This window comes from Cervus canadensis, chromosome 3 (assembly GCF_019320065.1).
Source record: "Cervus canadensis isolate Bull #8, Minnesota chromosome 3, ASM1932006v1, whole genome shotgun sequence".
Classification (NCBI taxonomy): domain Eukaryota; kingdom Metazoa; phylum Chordata; class Mammalia; order Artiodactyla; family Cervidae; genus Cervus; species Cervus canadensis.
The window spans coordinates 1,207,990-1,232,004 of NC_057388.1; the positions used below are offsets into that span (position 1 = coordinate 1,207,990).

Here is a 24,015-nt window from a genome sequence, read left to right on the forward strand (position 1 = left end):
ACTTCCTAGTTTTGCATTCCAGTCCCCTATAATGAAAAGAACATCTTCTTTGGCTGGTAGTTCAAGAAGGTATTGTAGTTCTCAGAACCATTCAACTTTAGCTTCTTCAGCATTGTTTTTTGGGACATAGATTTAGATTACTGTGATATTGAATGGTTTGCCTTGGAAATGAACAGAGATCATTCTGTCATTTTTGAGACTGCATCCAAGTACTGTACTTCCTACTTGTTTGTTGGCTATGATGGCTATTCCATTTCCTCTAAGGAATTCCTGCCCACAGTAGTAGATATAACGGTCATCTGAGTTAAATTCACCCATTCCAGTCCATATTAGGTTGCTGATTCCTAAAATGTCCATGTTCACTCTTGCCATCTCCTGTGTGACCACTTCCAATTTGCCTTGATTCATGGACCTATCATTCCAGGTTCCTGAGAAATATTGCTCTTTACAGCATCATACTTACTTCCATCACCAGTCACATCCACATGTGGGTGTTGTTTTGCTTTGGCTCTGTCTCTTCACTCTTTCTGTAGTTATTTCTCCTCTGGTCTCCACTGTATAGAGCTTCTGCCCAAAAGTAGCATATTGGGGACCTATTGATCTGGATAACTCATTTTTCATTGTCCTGTTTTTTTTCCCTGTTATACTGTTCATGGGGTTCTCAAAGCTGAAGTGGCTTGCCGTTCCTTCTCCAGTGGACCACGTTTTGTCAGAACTCTCCACCATGACCGATCAGTCTTGGATGGCCCTGCACGGCATGGTCATAGTATCACTGATGTAGACAAGGCTTTTGTCCATCAGGAGGGGCGGCCGTGAGAAGATACCCCTCGTCCAAGGTAAGAGAAACCCAAGTAAGACGGTAGGTGTTGCAAGAGGGCATCAGAGGGCAGACACACTAAAACAATAATCACAGAAAACTAGCCAATCTGATCACATGGACCACAGTCTTGTCTAATGCAGTGAAACTAAGCCATGCTGTGTGGGGCCACCCAAGACGGATGGGTCATGGTGGAGAGGTCTGACAGAATGTGGTCCATGAAATTAGAAGACTCCTTGGAAGGGATGTTATGACCAACCTTGATAGCATATTAAAAAGCAGAGACATTACTTTGCCAATAAAGCTGTGTCTGGTCAAGGCTATGGTTTTTCCAGTGGTCATGTATGGATGTGAGAGTTGGACTGTGAAGAAAGCTGAGCACTGAAAAATTGATGTTTTTGAACTATGGTGTTGGAGAAGACTCTTGAGAGTCCCTTGGATTGCAAGGAGATCCAACCAGTCCATCCTAAAGGAGATCAGTACTGGGTGTTCATTGGAAGGGCTGATGCTGAAGCTGAAACTCCAGTACTTTGGTCACCTCATGCGAAGAGTTGACTGACTGGAAAAACCCTGATGCTGGGAGGGATTGGGGGCAGGAGGAGAAGGGGACAACGGAGGATGAGATGGTGGATGGCATCACCGACTTGATGGACATGGGTTGAGTAAACTCTGGGAGTTGATGATGGGTAGGGAGGACTGGCGTGCTGTGATTCATGGGGTCACAAAGAGTTGGAAATGACTGAGTGACTGAACTGAAGTGAACTGTTGTCCATGTAATCAGATTGGTTAGTTTTCTGTGTTTGTGATTTTCAGTCTGTCTGCCCTCTGATGGAGAAAGATAGGAGACTTATGGAAGCTTCCTGATGGGAGAGCCTGACTGAGGGAAGTGGAAGGCGCTGGAGCAGTGTCTGTGTGGCCCTGGAGCAGCTGTTAGGAGAGACCCCATGTCCAAGGGCAGAGAAACCCCAGAAAGACTGTAAGTGCTGGAGTGGCGGCTGTGAAACCCCGGACCCGCCAGAGATGCTCAGAGCGCTCAAACCGACCTTGTGCACACCAGGACCCAGAGACTCCACAGAGACTGAGACAGAACTGTGTTTGATGTCTCCTGCAATGGTACGGGTCAGCAGTGGACTTCCTCAGGGGCAGGAGCTCTGGCTGCTGCAGGCCTGGGCATGGCATAAATCCTCTTGGAGGAGGTCATCATTAACCCCACCATAGAAGTGCCAGCACTCACACAGGACTAGGGAAACAGACTCTTGGAGCGCACAAACAAAACCTTGTGTGTATCAGCATCCAGAAGAAAGGAGCAGTGATCCTATAAGAGACTGACCCAGACTTGCCTGGGAGTTTCTAGGAAGCTGTGGTGGAGGCATGGGTCAGTGGTGGCCTGCTGCAGGGTTGGGGGCACTGAGCATAGAAGTGCATGCATGGGGCCTTTTGAAGGAGGTTGTCATTATCTTCATTACCTCCACCATAATTTTCCCAAGGTAAATAACAAGGAGGTAACACAGCTCCACCCATCAACAGAAAATTGGATTAAAGATTTACTGAACATGGCCCCACCCATCAGAACAAGACCCAGTACATTGTCACCCTGTTTATTTGTCTTATGTGTAGAGTACATCATGTGAAACAAGCTGGAATCAAGTTTGCCAGGAGAAAGGTCAACAACCTCAGATATGCAGATGTTAACGTTCCAGTGGTCAAAAGTGAAGAGGAATTAAAAATACTCTTGAGGATGGTGAAAGAAGAGAATGAAAAAGCTAATTTGAAACTCAACATTAAAAAAAAAATGTGGAAGCAGTGACAGATTTTGTTTTCTTAGTTCAAAATCACTGTGGATGGTGACTGCAGCCAAGAAATTAAAAGATGCTTGCTCTTTGGAAGGAAAGCTATGACAAACCTAAACAGCATATTGAAAAGCTGAGACATCACATTGCTGATAATTGTTCATATATCCAAAGCTATGGTTTTTCCAGCAGTTATGTACAGATGTGAGAGTTGAACCATAAAGGAATCTGAGTTGCAAAAAATTGATACTTTTGAATTGTGGTGCTGGAGAAGACTCTTGAGAGTCCCTTGGGCAGCAAGATGAAACCAGTCACTCCTGAAGGAATTCAGCCCTGAATACGAATTGGAAGGACTATTGCTGAAGCTGAAGCTCTAATACTTTGGACACTTGATGTGAAGAGCCAACTCACTGGAAAAGACCTTAATGCTGGGAAAGACTGAGGACAAAAGAAGATGGATGATGCAGAGGATGAGATGGTTGTATAGCATCACTCACTCGATGGATATGACATTGAGCTAACTCTAGGAGACACTGGAGAAAAAAGGGGCCTGGCATGCTACATTCCATGGAGTTTTAAAAGTCATTCGGGATTTAGGACTGAACAACAACAATAACAAATTCTCTTTTTTGTAAGTAACTGTTCCTACGATTGTAAACATACATTGTTTTCTTTTTCAACATTATGATATAGCACTGCACTAATCAATATTTTACCAACATTTTCCCTATCATTTTAAACTTAGAAATTTGTGACAATAATTTTTAATATTTTGATATACCTCCATTCTTTGAATATTTCCTTACTTTTCATATGGTTAACCAATAAAGTTGTTACCACTTTTCTCTTACCCTCACAGTTGTATCCATTTGTTAATCCAGAAAATATTTATTGGCTGCCCAATATATTTCAGCTCCTTTCTTGCTACTGGGATGGAGAAGATACAACTACTGTCTAAAGGGTCTCAAAGCATATTATTTAATAAAAAATAAGGACCAGAATGGTGTAACAAGACTCATTGAAAAATTTGTAAACCAAGAAGTCTGGGATTTTTTTTTTTTTTCTGGTTTGTTGTTGTTGTTGGTTTGTTTGTTTTACTTTTAAAATGTGTATGTTAGCCCAGGACTGGCAACATACTAGTGGCCAAAAATATTCTTAGAGTCATTGTTGAATGGATGTATGAATAAATATGTAAGTGAATGATCAGAGGTAATATAACATGCTGGGGGTATTTTGTTGCTTGTTTTTACATTTGCAAGTTTATAACTTCCTCCTCTATCCCTTTATCTTTAATCTCCATTTTTTTCTAACTTCTCCTCCTCTTCCTTCTCACTGATAGCAATGTATGTGTGTGTATGTGCTTTATTTTTAGTCCGTTTTCTTATGAATTGCTGTGCTACATCCGTTACCAATTATCCTATAGATTTTTAACTTATTCTCAGTACTTTGCTAGACTCTTGATGCAATATATTGAGTTTTGTGCAAATATTTTTTCTAAGTTCATCTTTTTTTTATTTAAACTACTCTCTGGATTTTTTTACACATAATTTTTAACATTCTACTCAGTTTCAAAAATAATCAAAATCTTCAAAGCTCTATTAAAGTTTTTCAATATGATTTTTGCCATAGCATATTAAAAAAAAAAAAAAAAAAGATTCTTGCTTAGCACACAATCACATAAGTCTATACAAATTCCTTTCATGGTTTATTTATTTTATATTATTTTTATTAAAATAATTTGTCATATACAAAAGTTCTAATTTCACTTATTTCCAAAATATTAATCACTTTGCTGAGTGCCATTAATTAACTAAACAATTCAACTTATTTTTGCTATAGAAAGCTACTTTGTCTCTTCATTCACCCTTGTACCATTTAGCTCTGCCTATCTGCCCCATTCTACTGTTCACTAGTGAAAGTAAATGAAAGTGATAGTCATTCAGTTGTGTTCGACTTTTTGCGATCCCATGGACAATAGCCCACCAGGCTCCTCAGTCCATGGAATTCTCCAGGCAAGAACATTAGAGTGGGTAGCCATTCCATTCTACAGGGGATCTTTATGACCCAGGGGATCGAACTGCAGACTCCTGAATTGCAGGCAGATTCTTTACTACTTGAGTATAAGAAATCTATTACACCATAAAATATTAATTTATTTTTGTGATTAACCAACTCATTGAGTCCTTATGTTACTTTTTGTAGATTTTCAGATACTCATGAAGTCTAAAAGTTATATACAAAATATAAATCAGTTCAGTAGCTCAGTCATGTCTGACTCTTTATGACCCCATGGACTGCACCATGCCAGGCCTCACTGTCCATCACCAACTCACGGAGTTTACTCAAACTAATGACCGTTGAGTCGGTGATGCCATCTAACCACCTCATCCTCTGTTATCCCCTTCTCCTCCCACCTTCAATCTTCCCCAGCATCAGGGTCTTTTCAAATGAGTCAATGCTTCACATCAGGTAGCCTAATATTGCAGTTTCAGCTTTAGCATCAGTCCTTCCAATGAATATTCAGGACTGATTTCCTTTAGAATGAACTGGTTGGATCGTCTTGTAGTCCAAGTGACTCTCAAGAGTCTTCTCCAACACCATAATTCAAAAGCATCAATTCTTTGGCACTATAAAAAAGATTTTCACGACCCAGAATGATGTCAAATATAAATAAATAACATTAAATTTCCCCTCTCACAGTTATATCTCTATTCTTAATTGGTTTTGGTAATTGTCAAACTATTAGATATTCTAATGGAATCTAATAATTTGATCATTTAATAAGGATGGGCAATTTTAATCTAAAAATTAATTAATCTCATAATTAAATATTATCTTTTAAATCTTATTTCATAATTTTTGTATGCTTTTTATATATTTCTGTATGCTTCCTTGATGGTTCAGATGGTATAGAATTTACCTGCCAATACAGGAGGTGCAAGTTTTGATTCTGGGGTCTGGAATATTCCCTGAAGAAGGAAATGGCAACTCACTCCAGTATTCTTGCCTGGGAAATTCTGTGGACAGAGGGGTATGGTAGGCTAGAATCCATGGGGTCACAAAGAGTCAGATGACTGAGAGACTAAGCACAGGATAGGACATATTCATAGACTCCTTTCCTTAATAGTCAAAAACTGTAAGCAACCAGAATATCAATTAATATATGCACTGATGAGTAAATTACAGTGTCTCCATACAATATATAATACATGAAACAAATAAGTAGAAAATAAACCAAGAGGTTTAGAATGTAAAAGTTAATAAAAAAAATGTCTGACGTTCAGTTGCTCAATCGTGTCCTACTCTTTGCGACCCCATTGACTGTGGCATGCCAGGCTTCCCTGTCCATCACCAACTCCTGAAGCTTGCTCAGACTCATGTCTATTGAGTTGGTGATGCCATCCAACCATTTCATTTGCTGTTGCCCTCTTCTACTCCTGCCTTTGATCTTTCTCAGCATCAGGATCTTTTCCAATGAGTCAGCTCTTCCCATCAGGTGGCCAAAGTATTGGAGTCTCAGCTTCAGCATCAGTCCTTCCAATGAATAGTCAGGACTTATTCCCTTTAGCATGGACTGGTTGGATCTCTTTGCTGTCCAAGGGACTCTCAAGAGAGTTTTCTCCAACACCACAATTCAAAAGCATCAACTCTTCAGCACTCATCTTTCTTCATAGTCCAATGCTCACATCCATTAATGACCACTGGAAAAACATAGCTTTGGTTAGACAGACCTTTGTTGGCATTTAATCTTTCTGCTTTTTAATATGCTGTCTAGTTTGGTCATAGCTTTTCTTCGAAGGAGCAAGTGTCTTTTAATTTCATGGCTGCAGTCACCATTTGCAGTGATTTTGGAGTCCAGAAAAATAAAGTCTGTCACTGTTTCCCCATCTATTTGCCATGAAGTTATGGGACCAGATGTCATGATCTTACTTTTCTGAATGTTGAGCTTTAAGCCAACTTTTCACTCTCCTCCTTCACTTTTATCAAGAGGCTCTTTAGTTCTTCTTTGCTTTCTGCCATAAGGGTTATGTCATCTGGGTCTCTGAGGTTATTGATATTTCTTCCAGCAATCTTGATTCCAGCTTGTGCTTCATCCAGCTCAGCATTTCACATGATGTACTCTGCATAGAAGTTGAATAAACAGGGTGAAAATATACAGCCTTGATGTATTCTTTTCCCGATTTGGAGCCAGTCTGTTTTTCCAGCCCAGTTCAAACTGTTTGCTTCTTTACCTGCATACAGCTTTCTCAGCAGGCAGGTTAGGTGGTCTGATATTCCCATCTCTTTAAGAATTTTCCACAGTTTATTGTGATCCACACAGTCAAAGGCTTTGGCATAGTCAGTAAAGCAGAAGTAGATGTGTTTCTGGAACTCTTTTCCTTTTTTTGATGATCCAGCGGATGTTGGCAATTTGATCTCTGGTTCCTCTGCCTTTTCTAAATCCAGCTTGAACATCTGAAAGCTCATGGTTCACGTACTGTTGAAGCCTGGCTTGGAGAATTTTGAGTGTTACTTTGCTAGGTAGGGCTTCCCTGATAGTTTAGCTGTTAAAGAACCCACCTGCAATGCAGGAGACCCTGGTTTGATTCCTGGGTTGGGAAGATGCCCTGGAGAAGGGAAAGGCTACCCATTCCAGTATTCTGGCCTGGAGAATGCCACGGGCTATAATAGTCCATGGGGTTGCAAAGAGTCAGACTCAACTGAGCGACTTTCACTTTTCCTAGTGTGGGAATGAATGCAATTGTGCGGTAGTGTGAGCATTCTTGGCATTGTCTTCCTTTGGGATTGGCATGAAAACTGACCTTTTCCAGCCTTGTGGCCACTGCTGAGTTTTCCAAATTTGTTGACATATTGAGTGCAGCACTTTCACAGCATCATATTTTAGGATTTGAAAGAGCTCAACTGGAATTCCATCACCTCAACTAGCTTTGTTTGTAGTGATGCTTCCTAAGGCCCACTTGACTACATTGTAGGATGTCTGGCTCTAGATGAGTGATCACACCAGCATGGTTACATGGGTCTTTTAGATCTTTTTTGTATATTTCTTCAGTGAGTTGTTGCCATCTCTTTTCAATATCTTCTGTTTCTGTTAGGTCCATTCCATTTCTGTCCTTTATTGTGCCCATTTTTGCATGAAATATTCTAGGATACAAAAATTAATAAAAATATATTTTTTTCTTTTTAAATTATTCCATGGTTATTTTTGATACATATTGCTGCTTTTCTTGTTCCATATTTGCCTTTTATATATTGTTTTAAATTTATCAATGTTTTTATGATTTTTCTAAAGCACACATTTAAAGTGACATGTATTTAGTGCCTACTGAATAACAATGTGGCTTTGTAGTAAATATGTTTCTTATATTCAATTTTTATAAATCACACAAACCAATAACATTAATAATAATTTTACAGTGTTAGCTGTATACCAGATTGCTTTAGGGAATTAATACAAATAATTATCTCTATCCCTATAATGTGCATATATTTTTATCCCCCTTAAGCAAACAAGAATGCTCAGTACAGAGAGGTTAAATAACTTGATAAAATTATACAGCTAGTAGGTATAGAGTTAGTAGCTGGAGGTATAACTTATAAGAATGAAGCAAATTATTTTTTTTAAAGCATTTATCCAAAAAATCATAAACAGCCAAAATGGTGGATTATTTTGCCTGACAGACATTCTTTAATAGTCTTAATGTCACTCCAAATAATTTCCTACCATTTTGCATCAACCCAGAGCTATTCTATTATTTTATTTTAGAATCTATGTACAAAATAAACCTGTTTGCTTTAATAGCTCTGTTGCAGAGTCATTATTCTATTAAACTCTACTGCATTATGCTAAGCAAATTTTAAGTGACCTCCCTATATAGTGAAAAAAGTGATATGTTCTTATCTTTTAAAGACTTAAAGCATAAGGGCTATTATTTTTCAATCCTTTTATCTATGAGGAAATTAAAAATGCTATGCTCATTGTTTTCAGGAAGACATTTGGATTAATGTTATCTAAAATGTTTGTTGATAAAGAAGGAATTTAAAAATTAGAAACCACTTATTTATTCATTAGAAAATCTATAAACATTAGACATTATGGGAACAGTTATGACACAAAGTAATTCAACTAGATTAATTTTGTTTTAAATGCCCATTCTTTTATTAAACAAATATTTACATTTAACAGGAAAAATCTCTACCATTTTGGAATTTATAATCTAGTGAAAAGAGATAGATAAAAATTAAGTGAATACTTAAATTGTATATTGGATGAGCTCTGTGGTGAAAACTAAAGCATGAGAGAAATACAGGTAACATGAGAGAACTATGATAGAAATATTATATATATATATATATATATATATATGCTAAATATATAAATATACTAATAGGTCTACATATGTGTACTTAGTCACTCAGTTGTGTCTGACTCTTTGCGAACCCATGGATTGTAGCCCACCAGGCTCCTCCGTCCATGGAATTCTCCAGGCATGAGTAATATAGTGGGTAGACATTCCCTTCTCCAGGGGAACTTCCTAACCCAGGGATTGAACCTAGGTCTCCTGAATTGCAGGCGATTCTTTACTCTCAGTGCCCCTGAGGAAACCCAGTAATCCACCAATAGGTATATGTAAGCACACACACACTTATGTATAATAGTGTATACTTATATATAAAAGACATTTATCAAGAAAGATAGGCTAGCTTTCTAAAGCACTTGAAATTATTACTTTTTCATTTTGGCAAAACATTTAACATGAAATTTGTCTTCTTAGCAGTGTTTCTATGTGTATAAGGCATTGTTGACTATAAGCACTAAGATATGTGGCAAATCATGAAAATTTATCTTCCAAAATAAAACCTTATGCTTATTGAAAAGTAGTTCTCTGTTTTCTTCTACTTTCATTCCCCTGGCAGACACCATTTCACTTACTTTCTGCTTCTATAAGTTCGACTATTTCTATTAACACCTCATAAAGTAGAATCCTGCAGTATTTGTCCTTCTGTGACAGGTATATTTCACCTAGCATAATGTCCTCCTGGTTTAACCATGTTACACGTGGCAGAATTTAATTCTTTGTTGCTATTAAAGATGTTATATTTTCTAGAGAAGTTTTTGGTTCATTATAATATTGAGACGGGAGTACAGATATTTCTCATATACTCACTTCCCGTACACAGTCAGAGCCTTGCTCACTATGAGCATTTCTCACTAGAGTGGTACATTTCGGTACAACTAATGAACCTACCTTGACAATTATAGTCATCCCAAATTTTACTATTTTCTCTGTCCTAAAGTCCTCTGTGGTCTGTCTACTCATTTCTTTCTCCATCAACCACTGGAAACTACTGACCATTTTACTGCCTCTGTAATGTGTTTTTTCCAGAATGGCATGTATTTGGATTCAAACAATATGTAACCATTTTAGATTGACTTCTTTCACTTGGTAATGCACATTTAAGGTTCCTCCATATCTTTTCATGGCTTGATATTTCACTTCTTTTTAACATTGACTAGTATTCCATTGTCTGGATATATCACAGTTTATTTACACATTCGCCTACAGAGGAAATCTTGGTTGCTTCTGAGTTTTGGTAATTATGAATAAAACTGCTATAAATATCCACGTGCAGGTTTTTGTGTGCACATATGCTTTCAACTCTTTGGATGATCATGATTACTGGATTTATGGCAAGATTTTTTATAGTCTTGTAAGGAATCATCAAACTGTCTTCTAAAGTGGCTGGTGTTATTTTTCTTTCCCACCAGCAATGAATAAGAAGATCTATTGCTCTATATCCTTGCTAGCACTTGCTGTTGTCAGATTTTAGCCATTCTAATAGATGTATAGTTATATTTGTTGTTTGAATTTTCATTTATCTTATGACCTGTAATAAGAAGCATATTTTTATAGTATTTTTGCCACCTGTATGCATCCTTCAGTGAGGTGTCTGTTAAGATAATTGATCCATTTTTTAGTTGAATGGGCTACTTTCTTATCATTGACTCTTAAGGATTATTTATACATTTTGGATGACAGTACTCTGTCTGGTGTATCATTTGCAAATATTTAATCCCAGAGGTTGACTGGTCTTCTCATTTTCTTGATATTTACTGTTTTTTTTTTTTTTTTACTCTGACTGATATTCCATTGTATGTATATACCAAAGTACTCTTATCCATCATCCACTGATAGACATTTAGGTAGTTTCCTCATCTTGGCTATTGATAGTAATGCTGTAAAGAACATGGGAGTGCAGGCATCTTTTCAAGATTCTGATTTCAAATGTTTTAAATAAATATCCAGAGGTGGGATTTCTACATTCTGTAGTAGAATATTTTGAGAACTCTCCATATAGTTTTCTATAATAGCTGCATGAATTTACATTCCAGAAAGAGTATGCAAATGTTTCCTTTTATTTATGTCCTTACTAACACTTATCATTTTTTAATAATAGTCATCCTAATAGTATAAGGTGATATCTCATTGTCATTTTGATTCCAATTTTCCTGATTACTTGTAATCTTGAGTAACCTTTGCATATACATTTTGGCAATTTGTATGTATTTTTTGAGAAATGTTTATCAATTTCTCTAATTTTCAATTTAATTTATGTCAGTAAATGGTAGAGACTATTTATACATCTTATAGATTACCTTCTTTTCAGTTATATGGCTTACAAACATTTTCTCCTATTCTGCATGACCATGTTACTTTATTAATTGTCTTTTAGCTTCATGTAGTCCCTAATATCCATTTTTGCTTTTGTTGCCTGTAATTTAGGTGTCACATCTAAGAAATCATTACCAAGACCATTACCAAGCTCCATGATGGATCTTTTCCCTATGTTTTATATTTAGATATTTAAGATATTTTAACTTGATTTATTTGTATGATGTAAAATTTCAACTAAATAATAAAACATATTTTAGAAAATAAACACATTGCCCTGTCCCATTCTTTTTACCTGAATGCATTTAAAGGGGGGAATCACATGCCCTGAAAAACTGGAAAGATTAAATAAATTAGCAAAGGTACTACTTTTCTCCAAAATTAACAAAGAGGCCCTCCCAGGACAAAGTCTGAAATTTTCAAACACATAAAAGTGCCCATACTATCTATACCCAAATGGTAATCTTTTTTATACTGCTAAAAATAATTAAGATATTTGTGGTCTTTAGAGTGTTATTTCATTTCACAAGAAAATATTTTTATTTTATGTTCTCCTTTCTATATTGTAATTTTTAAGGAATCAGTTCAGTTCTGTTCAGTCGCTCAGTCATGTCCGACTCTTTGTGACCCCATGAACTGCAGGAAGCCAGGCTTCCCTGTCCATCAACTCCCAGAGTTTACTCAAACTCATGTCCATTGGGTCGGTGATGCCATGAAGCCATCTCATCCTCTGTCATCCCCTCCTCCTCCCACTTTCAATCTTTTGCAGCAGCAGGTTCTTTTCAAACGAGTCACTTCTTCCCATCAGGTGGCCAAAGTATTGGAGTTTCAGCTTCAACATCAGTCCATCCAATGAATGTTCAGGGCTGATCTCCTTTAGGATGGACTGGTTAGATCTCCTTGCAGTACAAGGGACTCAAGAGTCTTCTCCAGAGACACCAGTTCAAAAGCATCAATTCTTTGGCACTCAGCTTTCTTCATCATCCAACTCTCACATCCATACATGACTACTAGAAAAACCATAGCTTTGACTAGATGGACCTTTATTGGCAAAGTAATGTCTCTGCTTTTTAATATGCTATCTACGTTGGTCATAATTTTCATTCCAAGGAATAAGTGTCTTTTAATTTCATGGCTGCAGTCACCACCTGCAGTGATTTTGGAGCCCCCAAAAATAAAGTTTGACACTGTTTCCACTGTTTACCCATCTATTTCCCATGAAGTTATGGGACCAGATTCCATGATCTTACTTTTCTGAATATTGAGCTTTAAGCCAACTTTTCACTCTTCTTCACTTTCATCAAGAGGCTCTTTAGTTCTTCTTTGCTTTCTGCCTTAAGGGTGGTGTCATTTGCATATCTGAGGTTATCGATATTTCTCCTGGCAATCTTGATTTCAGCTTGTGCTTCATCCAGCCCAGCATTTTCCATGATGTACTCTGCATATAAGTTAAATAAGCAGTGTGACAATATACAGCCTAGACGTAGTCCTTTTCCCGATTTGGAAAAGGTCTATCGTTCCATGTCCAGTTCTAACTGTTGCTTCCTGATCTGCATACAGGTTTCTCAAGAGGCAGGCCAAGTGGTCTGGTATTCCCATTGCTTGAAGAATTTTCCACAGTTTATTGTGATTCATACAGTCAAAGGCTTTGGTATAGTCAATAAAGCAGAAATAGATGTATTTCTGGAACTCTCTTCCTTTTTCGATGATCCAATGGATGTTAGCAATTTGATCTCTGGTTCCTCTGCCTGTTCTAAAACCAACTTGAACATCTGGAATTTCTTGGCTCACGTCCTGTTGAAGCCCGGCTTGGAGAATTTTGAGCATTACTTTACTAGCTTTGAGCTTCCCTGGTAGCTCATAGTGTAAAGCGTCTGCCTGCAATGCGGAAGACCCGGGTTTGATCCTGGGTCAGGACGATCTCCTGGAGAAGGAAAAGGCAACCTACTCCAGTATTCTTGCCTGGATAATTCCATGGACAGAGGAGCCTGGTAGGCTACAGTCCATGGGGTCACAAAGAGATGGACATGACTGAGCAGCTTCACTTTACTAGCTTGTGAGATGAGTGCAATTGTGCAGTAGTTTGAGCATTCTTTGGCATTGCCTTTCTTTGTGTTTGGCATGAAAACTGACCTTTTCCAGTCCTGTGGCCACTGCTGAGTTTTTCAAATTTGCTGGCATATTGAGTGCAGCAATATGCCATCTTTTTAGATTTGAAAGAGCTCAACTGGAATTCCATCACCTCCACTAGCTTTGTTTGTAGTGATGCTTCCTAAGGCCGACTTTACTTTGCAATCCAGGATGTCTGGCTCTAGGTGAGTGATCATACCTTCATTATTACGTGGGTCGTTAAGATCTTTTTTGTATAGTTCTTCTGTGTATTCTTATCACCTCTTCTTAATATCTTCTGATTCAGTTAGGTCCATACCATTTCTGTCCTTTATTGTGCCCATCTTTGCATGAAATATCCATTTGGTATCTCTAATTTTCTTGAAGAGATCTCTAGTTTTTCCCTTTCTATTGTTTTCCTCTATTTCTTTGTACTGATCACTGAGGAAGGCATTCTTACCTCTCCTTGCTATTCTTTGGAACTCTGCATTCAAATGGATATATCTTTTCCTTTTCTCCTTTGCTTTTTCACTTTAAGAAATATGTGTTTACAAATCTCAACCATGTTTGAGTTATATAAGACTTCATTTATTACATTTTGTTAAATTTATACATTTTGTTAAAATTTTAACTTGTTGGAAATTAATTATAAAAAGTATAAAATATATAATAGAAGATAGTTTTAGGAATTGCTTTCCTATTTCCTAACAAATGTAAATCTATAATTTCATCTCCCATAATAAATTGTGGACACACTCTCCTACATGTTCAATAATTTTATAACCTTTGGGGGATATAAAACCAAGACATTTGTAAAGCATAAATCATTTGTTATTATATACTATACTCAAAATGTTAATTCTTACTTTAAATTCCACAGCATGGATGTGCTACCAATTACATTCTCAGAATCTTTTGCAGGGCTTCCTTTTTTTCACATATGTAATTCTTATATATGCAACAACACACACACATATACACATACGTACACAGAAACACATAGGTGACCCCTGAACAACATAGGTTTAAACTGTACTGGTGCACTTAAAGGTATCTTTTTTTCTTTTTCAATAAATACTGTTGTCCTCCGTGGTGGACAGTTGGTTGAATCCAGGGATGTGGAAACCACAGATAGGGAGGGCCATGTTTGGAATGTAGGTATTTGCAAATGTTGGTGCTCATGGTAGGTCCTGGAACCAATCCCTCACAGATATTAAGAAATGACTATATTCGTTATTTCAGTGAGTGAAAAATAGCTCAAAAAATGTCAATGTAAAACAAAACACACTACAATATTGTAAAGTAATTAGCGTCCAACTAATAAAAATAAATGAAAAAAAAAAAAAAAGAAAATACAAAGAGAAGAGCAAAAAAAAAATAAATAAATGAAAGAAGGCAAAAAAAAAAATGTAATGCTTTGTATATGAATTTGAAAATCTTTTTCTCCATATATTAGAAACATATAAAGGCTATAAAAATTTTTCTTATACTATCAAAAATATCACTCTTTAAAAAGTCTTTAATTTTTTTTCTGGCTACTTTGATGACTAAATTTTTATTTATTTCAATCATTGGACCCATGAGACTTACTTTGAAATAATTAGGGAGAAATAGACTCAGACTTTTTCAAATGGGTAGCCAGTATCCTACTAGTAGCCAGTATCCCACTGACATTTACCAAGAAAACAAATTTTCCTTCTGATTATAAATGCCAGATTTTATTAAATCTCCTGAAAATATCTTTAGATTTTCTACCTTTTACTTCTGTACCACAAGTTTTTAGTCATTATCATTTCATAATTCATTAAAATATTTGATAGGGCTGATTTGTAATCAAACTTTTGATTCTAGTCTTTTTCCTGGCTATTTGTATTTATTTATTTTTTCAGTTAAAATATATAAAATTCCCAGCAACTATAAGCAAATTCCTATAGACATCTTTTCACTATTGAGTCTGACTATGTAATAAATTGTATGAATCATATGTATTCTTATTGATTTGAGTCATTTTATGTCTCTTCATAAAAATTGGCAGTTTTATTTGAAATATGTGCACATTTTGCTATGTTTGTATCTATTAATACATGTCATTTTTAACAGAAGCAACTTTAAATTCAAATTACATCTAATCTTCATGTAACATAAATGAATTGTTTTGCACCACTTCCTTGGTGGCTTAGAGGGTAAAGCGTCTGCCTGTAATGTAGGAGGCCCGGGTTCGATTGCTGGGTCAGGAAGATCCCCTGCAGAAGGAAATGGCAACCCACTCTGGTACTCTTGCCTGGAAAACCCTGTGGATGGAGAAGCCTAGTGGGCTACAGTCCATGGGGTCAAAGAGTCGGACAAGACTGAGTGCCTTCACTTTCACTTTCAAGTTGTTTTGCCAGGAAGAAGGATGGCATAAATGTTTTTTTTTTTTTTTTTTTTTAATAAATGTTCTTAACAAACTGTTAAACCAAAAAGTAATTTTTGAGATTAATCTTGGGGCAGAAAATGTGATAGCCAGTTCCAGTGGGTAAATAAACTAGAGTTGTGCCTTCACTGAGCTTACAGTTTAATGAGTGAAAAACTAAGGTATAAAAAACAAATGAACCACTTTAGTGACAAATTGATCCTTTGTTGCAGACTCCTGAGCATTTCAACTACATCACATGACATCCTATTTTACATCCAGCATATGGGCTTTTCACTGCTCTCATCTGTTTGTTAGAGTAGCCAAAATAGCAGGCATAGTCATGATGCCCACAGCCAGTTGAACTGGGATCATGGCTCAGGTTTAAATGTGCAATGTAGAGTGAGGAAGTGCACAATTACTCAAATAAAGAACTTGTTGAAACAAAACTGTTTACTATTTGCAATGCATAGATAACTGACAATATTTTTCAGTAGCATTGGGTGTGTGTGGCTATACAAGAAAAGATATAATTGATGGGATTGTGAAAATAGCAATCAGAAATCTTCAGCTCTATTTTATATGAGAGAGATACTCATATAATTTGATTTAATGGAATTTGTTGTTGTTTTTCAGTCGCTCAGTCATGTCTGACTCTCTGTGACCCCATGGACTGCAGTGCACCAGGCTTCCCTGTCCTTCACCATCTCCTGGAGCTTGCTCAAATTCATGTCCACTGAGTTGGTGATGCCATCTCATCCTCTGTTGTCCCATTCTCCTCCTGCCTTCAATCTGATGGAATAACTCATGATTAACTTTAAGAATAAAGAGATAATTCTGTGACTAATACTTCATCAGTAATTTTAGCATTAAACTTTATGGTTTAACAAATAATTTTCTACATGTTGTTTTAATTGTTCCTCAGAACATGTTGTTAAAATCAGGTCATATGTTTATTTATATATTTTATGATAAGAAGATTGTAGTTTATAAAGCACAATGTTTTGAATAATTTTCTGTTGTTACAAAGGTATTTGATAGTACCATTTTAATAAAATTAGTATAAAATTATAGTGGGAGTTTCAAAGTGTATTAGATTTTAAGGATTAAACATCTATCCTTGCTCTTTCTGCTAAACTCCATAGATAATTCTTTACATATTCTTCCACCATTGCTCTGCTTCTCTAGTGGACAATGTTGCTGAATATTATTTTTTTAGCATTTTCAGATCAATAAAGGTTAAATGTAAAAGACTTTTATGTGTGCTAAATGTGTAGCCTTTTATATCCATAAACTCTTTTAATTGAAATGAGATATTAGTTACATAGACTGAGAACCAACAGCAAAGAAAATTCATATTCATATAAATTTTATATGCAGTAAATTAAGAATTTTTATCTAGAAATCTATGAGATTTATAGAAGAAAATTTTCCAATATAATGATAACAAAAATAAAACAATTTGCTTGATGTTTTGTTCTTGTCAACTTTGATTTCTATGGACTCTCTCAAGTTCTTTGAATACAATCAACTATGGAAACAAATAAATCAGTCTACTAATACCTGCAACACTATAGAAATTACAAATAAATATATTGTGTTCTAGATGAAAATTCAATATTCAGTATGTTGTGCTGCATAAAACTGAAATATAGCAAAATAATCTAAAATAATGCATTAATATCACATCTATTTTCTCTGTTTCTTGAATATCTGTACTGTTGTCTCTTCTAGTGCAGAAAGTTAAATTTCCAGTTTTCACCTCCAACGTCATTTATCTTTAGACATGCTATTCTTTTTGAACCAATTTTCATATTAAGCCTAGACAAGATTTTTAATGTATACAGGTGAAGCATCTTGCTTCTCAACTAAGTTACATCCAACTGAAACAACTGTCAGTGAAAACATAACTTGAAAGACCATAATACCACATGGTCTCTTCCTGTGAGAAACTCCTCAGGCATTTTCTAAAAATAATTATTTCAATCTATAGATATTATATTTTACAACATGTGTGGCATATATTTGGAACTATATTTCCTCCTGAATTTCATTAGGTAGAACAATATCTAAATCAATCATTACTTTGTTTTTTAAATATTATGTCATTCAAGTTATTCTGTTACTTGTATCTGTATGTGCACTCAAAAATTGCTTTCTAAGTTGTTTAATTTGTTGCAGCATACTTAAAATGTTAAAAACCTTTATATTGCAAATCCAAGTGTAAAATTAATTTAATCAATGTTGACCTGAGTCACTAATTAGTAGAAATTCTTATAACAGACTGTATGATTCCTTGATTTTACCTGGCTAGAATGAATATACTTACAAGGAAAGCAAGTACATAACATTCCAGCCTTTATAGCTTTGTTGAACATATTGTTTTTCTTTTCTACACCATGTCTTTCTTTAACCCACCCAACTACCTTACGAAATAAATGGCATTTTTTTTCTCACTTTATAAACAAATGGGGTTTTTTTGCACGTGGATTCTTTACTGTCTGAGCCACCATGGAAGTCAAAATGGCAATTAGCTATTATTATTTTTTTTTTAATGACCAAATTCATACAATTACTTAGAGTTGAAGCGATGATTCTGAGATCGACCTAACTAAACCACCATCTGTCTCCACTGACTTAAGGATCAACGTTCAGATACCAGTGTCTTCCTCCCAGAAGATTTGATATTCTATTGCTTGTCCATGCCATAAAAATTTCTGCCTCTGGCCACATTTCAATTTCTCACATTTTAAGTCAATTATCTTTTGTTCTGAATTCTCAGCTACCATCAATGGTAATATGTATCAGTCTCATCTGAAACAGTAAAAAAATGAAAATTAGGAGTCCAAAAAAGATATATTTGGTATTTTTATATCAGCTTATTTTAATTTGTCCTTAATTAATAAAATATACTTTGTGGTTAAAACTTCATTCTGAGTCTGTGCTCCACCAATTAACCACATGATACTGTGTCTGTTCAGAATAGACTGTGCAATGAAAGAGACATAAATTTTTTTAATGAAAACAAACTAAATAAAAACAAGCTGCATTGAGAAAAGAGTAAAGTTCTGAGTAGAATCAGCAGAGACTGGAAGAAATGGGTTTCCCACCTTCTCTCTTCACAGAAATCTGCATTGCAGCTGACCTACCAGTGGAGGGATTGCAATCCTTCATATCTCTTGCTCTCCCAGGGCAAGTATGTGAAAGCAGCTTTGCAGCAGAGGAAATAATGGACTGTTTATTGGTAAGTAATGCTGTTTTGGGATACTACTAGAAGCAGCCCCTTTGACACATTTCTGTTTGTGCATCTGTTTTCCTCAGAGCTTAATCACCAGGCAACATTTAACCTAGTTCCTGATTCCTGCTTTACTAATGCGCACAACACCTTACCTAGCCAACTTATTCCTTTTATGGATTAGAAGGAGTAAGAATGAAGTAGATAAAGAACGACTGACTCTTTATCCCTAGTTTTCCCTTAGTAAATTTGCAAGTGGATCTCATGGGTGCAGGCAGACATTTTGGGTAAGAGAACATCCAATTCCAGGCAGTCCATGTGAGCAAGACAGTGCCCCTAAGGAAAATCAGAAGTCAGTACATCTGCATGCAATGGAAAAATAACAAAGAATCTGACCTACTGACTAATTATTAATTGAGAATGTTTCCCTTTAAAATTTGTCATGACTGAGCAAAATTGTCAGAGTTGGTCTCTGGACACAAGTCTACTTTCTTCCCAGATTGCTGGCTCTTCTGAAAAAAAAAAAAAAAAAAAAAATCTTTCCTTTCTACCAACTCTTGCCCCTTGATTATTGGCTTTCAAGTGACAAGCAGCTGAACCTAAGTGAACAAACACCACATAATGGAGTTTTATGGAAACATGATCTTCTTGGCCCTAAAGACCACGGGGATGTTGGGATGTTAGAGTGCTATGACTGGAAAGAAGAACACACACATCAAGAGGGATATAAGTGAGTTCTAGTTCAGTTACAGTCTTGAGAAAATGGTTTCAGCTCACACATTTCCAGGGTAAGCCAGGTGTCATCCTGAATCATTTCCAGATAATTCTGCTCTTTGAATCACAATGCCTCATTTACCTCATTTGCAAGTGGTGCTAGTAATATTAGCTACCTTATAGAATCATTAAGAACATTAAATGAGTTAATTTACAAGCAGATGACTGGGTTATAGTAAAGGAAATGTCACTTAGTCTTATTACCAATTAATTCTGTGAAACAGGTCCATCATACAGGATTAGAGTCCAGACAGTTGCATATAAAATGAATGCCACCCTCAACATGTAACAAATACCAATTCATTTAATGAAATATTTTTTTTTCTCATTGTTAACTTTTAATTATTTATTGTTGATGATGCAGAAAGATGGTTTTGAAAATACTGACATAGAATTGGTTTTAGAAATTGAATTGGGGCTTTAGAATCTGATACACTTGTTTTGTATCGAATTTGTGCCACTTAACTGTCTGAGTGGCATTGTGAAACTTGCTTAATCACTGTAATCCTCTGTTTCTCCCTTTGGGAAAATTAGTTAAAAGGCATATTCTGTGGTCATCAGAATGATAAACATGGCTAACCCTCAAATGCTGTCTGACATATAGCTGCTGTTCAGTTGCTCAGTTGTGTCCAACTCTTTGCAACCCCAAGGACTGTAACATGCCAGACTTCCCTGTCCCTCACTATCTCCCAGAGTTTACTCAAACTCATATCCATTGAGTCAATGATGGTATCCAACATCTCACCCTCAGTTGCCGCTTCTCCTCCTGCCTTCAGCCTTTCCCAGAATTAGGGTCTTTTTCAATGAGTTAGCTCTTCACATCAGGTGGCCAAAGTATTAGAGCTTCTCACATATCAGTTCAGTTCAGTCACTCAGTGGTGTCCAACTCTTTGCAACCCCATGAATCGCAGCACACCAGGCCACCCTGTCAATCACCAACTTCCGGAGTTGACCCAAACTCATGTACATTGAGTCAGGGATGCCATCCATCCATCTCATCCTCTGTCGTCCCCTTCTCCTCCTGCCCCCAATCCCTCCCAACATCAGGGTCTTTCCTAATGAGTCTACTCTTTGCATTAGGTGGCCAAAGTATTGGAGTTTCAGCTTCAGCATCAGTCCTTCCAATGAACACCTAGGACTGATCCCTTTTAGGATGGGCTGGCTGGATCTTCTTGCAGTCCAAAGGACTCTCAAGAGTCTTCTCCAACACCACAGTTCAAAAGCATCAATTCTTCGGTGCTCAACAGTCCATATCTCATACCCATACGTGACCACTGGAAAAACCATAGCCTTTACTAGATGGATCTTTGTTGGCAAAGTAATGTCTCTGCTTTTTCATATGCTATCAAGGTTGGTCATAATTTTCTTTCCAAGGAGTTAGCGTCTTTTAATTTCATGGTTATAATCATTATCTACAGTGATTTTGGAGCCCAAAAAAATAAAGTCAGCCACTGTTTCCACTGTCTCCCCATCTATTTCCCATGAAGTGATGGGACCAGATTCCATGATCTTGGTTTTCTGAATGTTGAGCTTTAAGCCAACCTTTTCACTCTCCTCCTTTACTTTCATCAAGAGTCTTTTATTTCCTCTTCACTTTCTGCCATAAGGGTGGTGTCATCTGCATATCAGAGGTATTGATATTTCTCCTGGCAATCTTGATTCCAGCTTGTGCTTCTTCCAGCCCAGCGTTTCTCATGATGTACTCTGCATATAAGTTAAATAAGCAGGGTGACAATATACAGCCTTGACGTACTCCTTTTCCTATTTGGAACCAGTCTGTTGTTCCATGTCCAGTTCTAACTGTTGCTTTCTGACCTGCATACATGTTTCTCAAGAGGCAGATCAGGTGGTCTGGTATTCCCACCTCCTTCAGAATTTTCCACAGTTTATTGTGATCCACACAGTAAAAGGCTTTCACATAGTCAATAAAGCAGAAATAGATGTTTTTCTGGAACTCTCTTGCTTGTTTGATGATCCAGCAGATGTTGGCAATTTGATCTCTGGTTCCTCTGCCTTTTCTAAAACCAGCTTGAACATCTGGAAGTTCTCGGTTCACGTATTGCTGAAACCTGGCTTGGAGAATTTTGAGCATTACCTTACTAGCGTGTGAGATGAGTGAAATTGTGCAGTAGTTTGAACATTCTTTGGGATTGCCTTTCTTTGGGATTGGAATGAAAACTGATGTTTTCCAATCCTGTGGTCACTGCTGAGTTTCCCAAATTGGCTGGCATATTGAGTGCAGCACTTTCATAGCATCATCTTTCAGGATTTGAAATAGCTCAACTGGAGTTCCATCACATCCACCAGCTTTGTTCTTAGTGATGCTTTCTAAGGCCCACTCGACTTCACATTCTAGAATGTCTGGCTCTAGGTGAGGGATCACACCATCGTGATAATCTGGGTCATGAAGTTCTTTTTTGTACTCTGTGTATTCTTGCCACCTCTTCTTAATATCTTCTGCTTTTGTTAGGTCCATACCATTTCTGTCCTTTACTGAGCCCATCTTTGCATGAAATGTTCCCTTCGTATCTCTAATTTTCTTGGGGAGATCTCTCATCTTTCCCATTCTGTTGTTTTCCTCTATTTCTTTGCATTGATCACTAAGGAAGGCTTTCTTATCTGCCCTTGCCATTCTTTGGGATTCTGCATTCAAATGGGAATATATTTCCTTTTCTCCTTTGCTTTTTGCTTCTCTTTTTTTTTCAAAGTTATCTGTAAGGCCTCCTCAGACAGCCATTTTGCTTTTTTGCATTTCTTTTCCATGGGAATGGTCTTGATCCCTGTCTCCTGTTCAATGTCATGAACCTCTGTCCATAGTTCAGCAGGTACTCTGTCTATCAGATCTAATCCCTTAAATCTATTTCTCACTTCCACTGTATAATCATAAGGGATTTGATTTAGGTTCTACCTGAATGGTCTAGTGGTTTTCCCTACTGTCTTCAATTTAAGTCTGAATTTGGCAATAAGGAGTTCATTGTCTGAGCCACAGTCAGCTCCCGGTCTTGTTTTTGCTGACTGTATAGAGCTTCTCCATCTTTGGCTGATATTGGTGTTGACCCTCTGGTGATGTCCATGTGTAGAGTCTTTTCTTGTATTGTTGGAAGAAGGTGTTTGCTATGATCAGAGCATTCTCTTGGCAAAACTCTATTAGACTTTGCCCTGCTTCATTCCATACTCCAAGCCCAAGTTTACCTGTTACTCCAGGCGTTTTTTGAGTTCCTACTTTGCATTCCAATCCCTATTAATGAAAAGGACATCCTTTTGGGGTGTTAGTTCTAAAAGGTCATGTCGGCCTTCATAGACCCATTCAACTTAAGCTTCTTCAGAGTTACTGGTTGGGTCATAGGCTTGGATTACCAGGACATTGAGTGGTTTGCCTTGGAAACGAACAGATCATTCTGTCGTTTTTGAGATTGCATCCAAGTACTGCATTGCGGACTCCTTTGTTGACCATGATGGCTACTCCATTTCTTCTAAGGGATTCTTGCCCACAGTAGGAGATATAATGGTCATCTGTGTTAAATTCACCCACTCCAGTCCATTTTAGTTAACTGATTCGTAGAATGTCGACATTCACTCTTGCCATCTCCTGTGTAACCACTTCCAGTTTGCCTTGATTCATGGACCTAACACTCCAGGTTCCTATGCAATATTGCTCTTTTCAGCATTGGACCTTCCTTCTAGCACCAGTCCCATCTACAACTGGGTAATTTTTTTTTTTTTTTTTTTTTTTTTTTGCTTTGGTTCCATCCCTTCATTCTCTCTGAGTTATTCTCCACTGATCTCCAGTAGCATATTGGGCACCTACCGACATGGGGAGTTCCTCTTTCAGTGTCCTATCATTTTGCCTTCTCATACTGTTCATGGGGTTCTCAAGGCATGAATACTGAAGTGGTTTGCCATTCCCTTCTCCAGTGGACCACACTCTGTCAGACCTCTCCACCATGACCCGGCCGTCTTGGGTGGCCCCACACCGCATGGCTTGGTTTCACTGAGTTAGACAAGGCTGTGGTCCTGTGATCAGATTGGCTAGTTTTCTGTGATTATGGTTTCAGGGTGTCTGCCCTCTGAAGCCATCTCTCAACACCTACCATCTTACTTGGGTTTCTCTTATTTTGGACGTGGGGGTATCTCTTCACGACTGCTCCAGCAAAGCGCAGCCGCTGCTCCTTACCCTGGACGAGGTCGCCCCTGCTGACCTTGAACGTGGAGTAGCTCCTCTCGGC

The 24,015-nt window shown here is 37.2% G+C and overlaps 1 long non-coding RNA gene across 1 annotated transcript; it reads left to right on the forward strand.

Annotated features, from left to right (window-relative positions):
* Nucleotides 1-423: 423 nt before the first annotated feature.
* LOC122437738 lies at nt 424-23,596 on the forward strand. Its single transcript, XR_006268387.1, has 3 exons — nt 424-529; nt 21,167-21,171; nt 23,558-23,596. It is a non-coding gene; the product is annotated as an uncharacterized LOC122437738 (long non-coding RNA).
* Nucleotides 23,597-24,015: the final 419 nt, after the last annotated feature.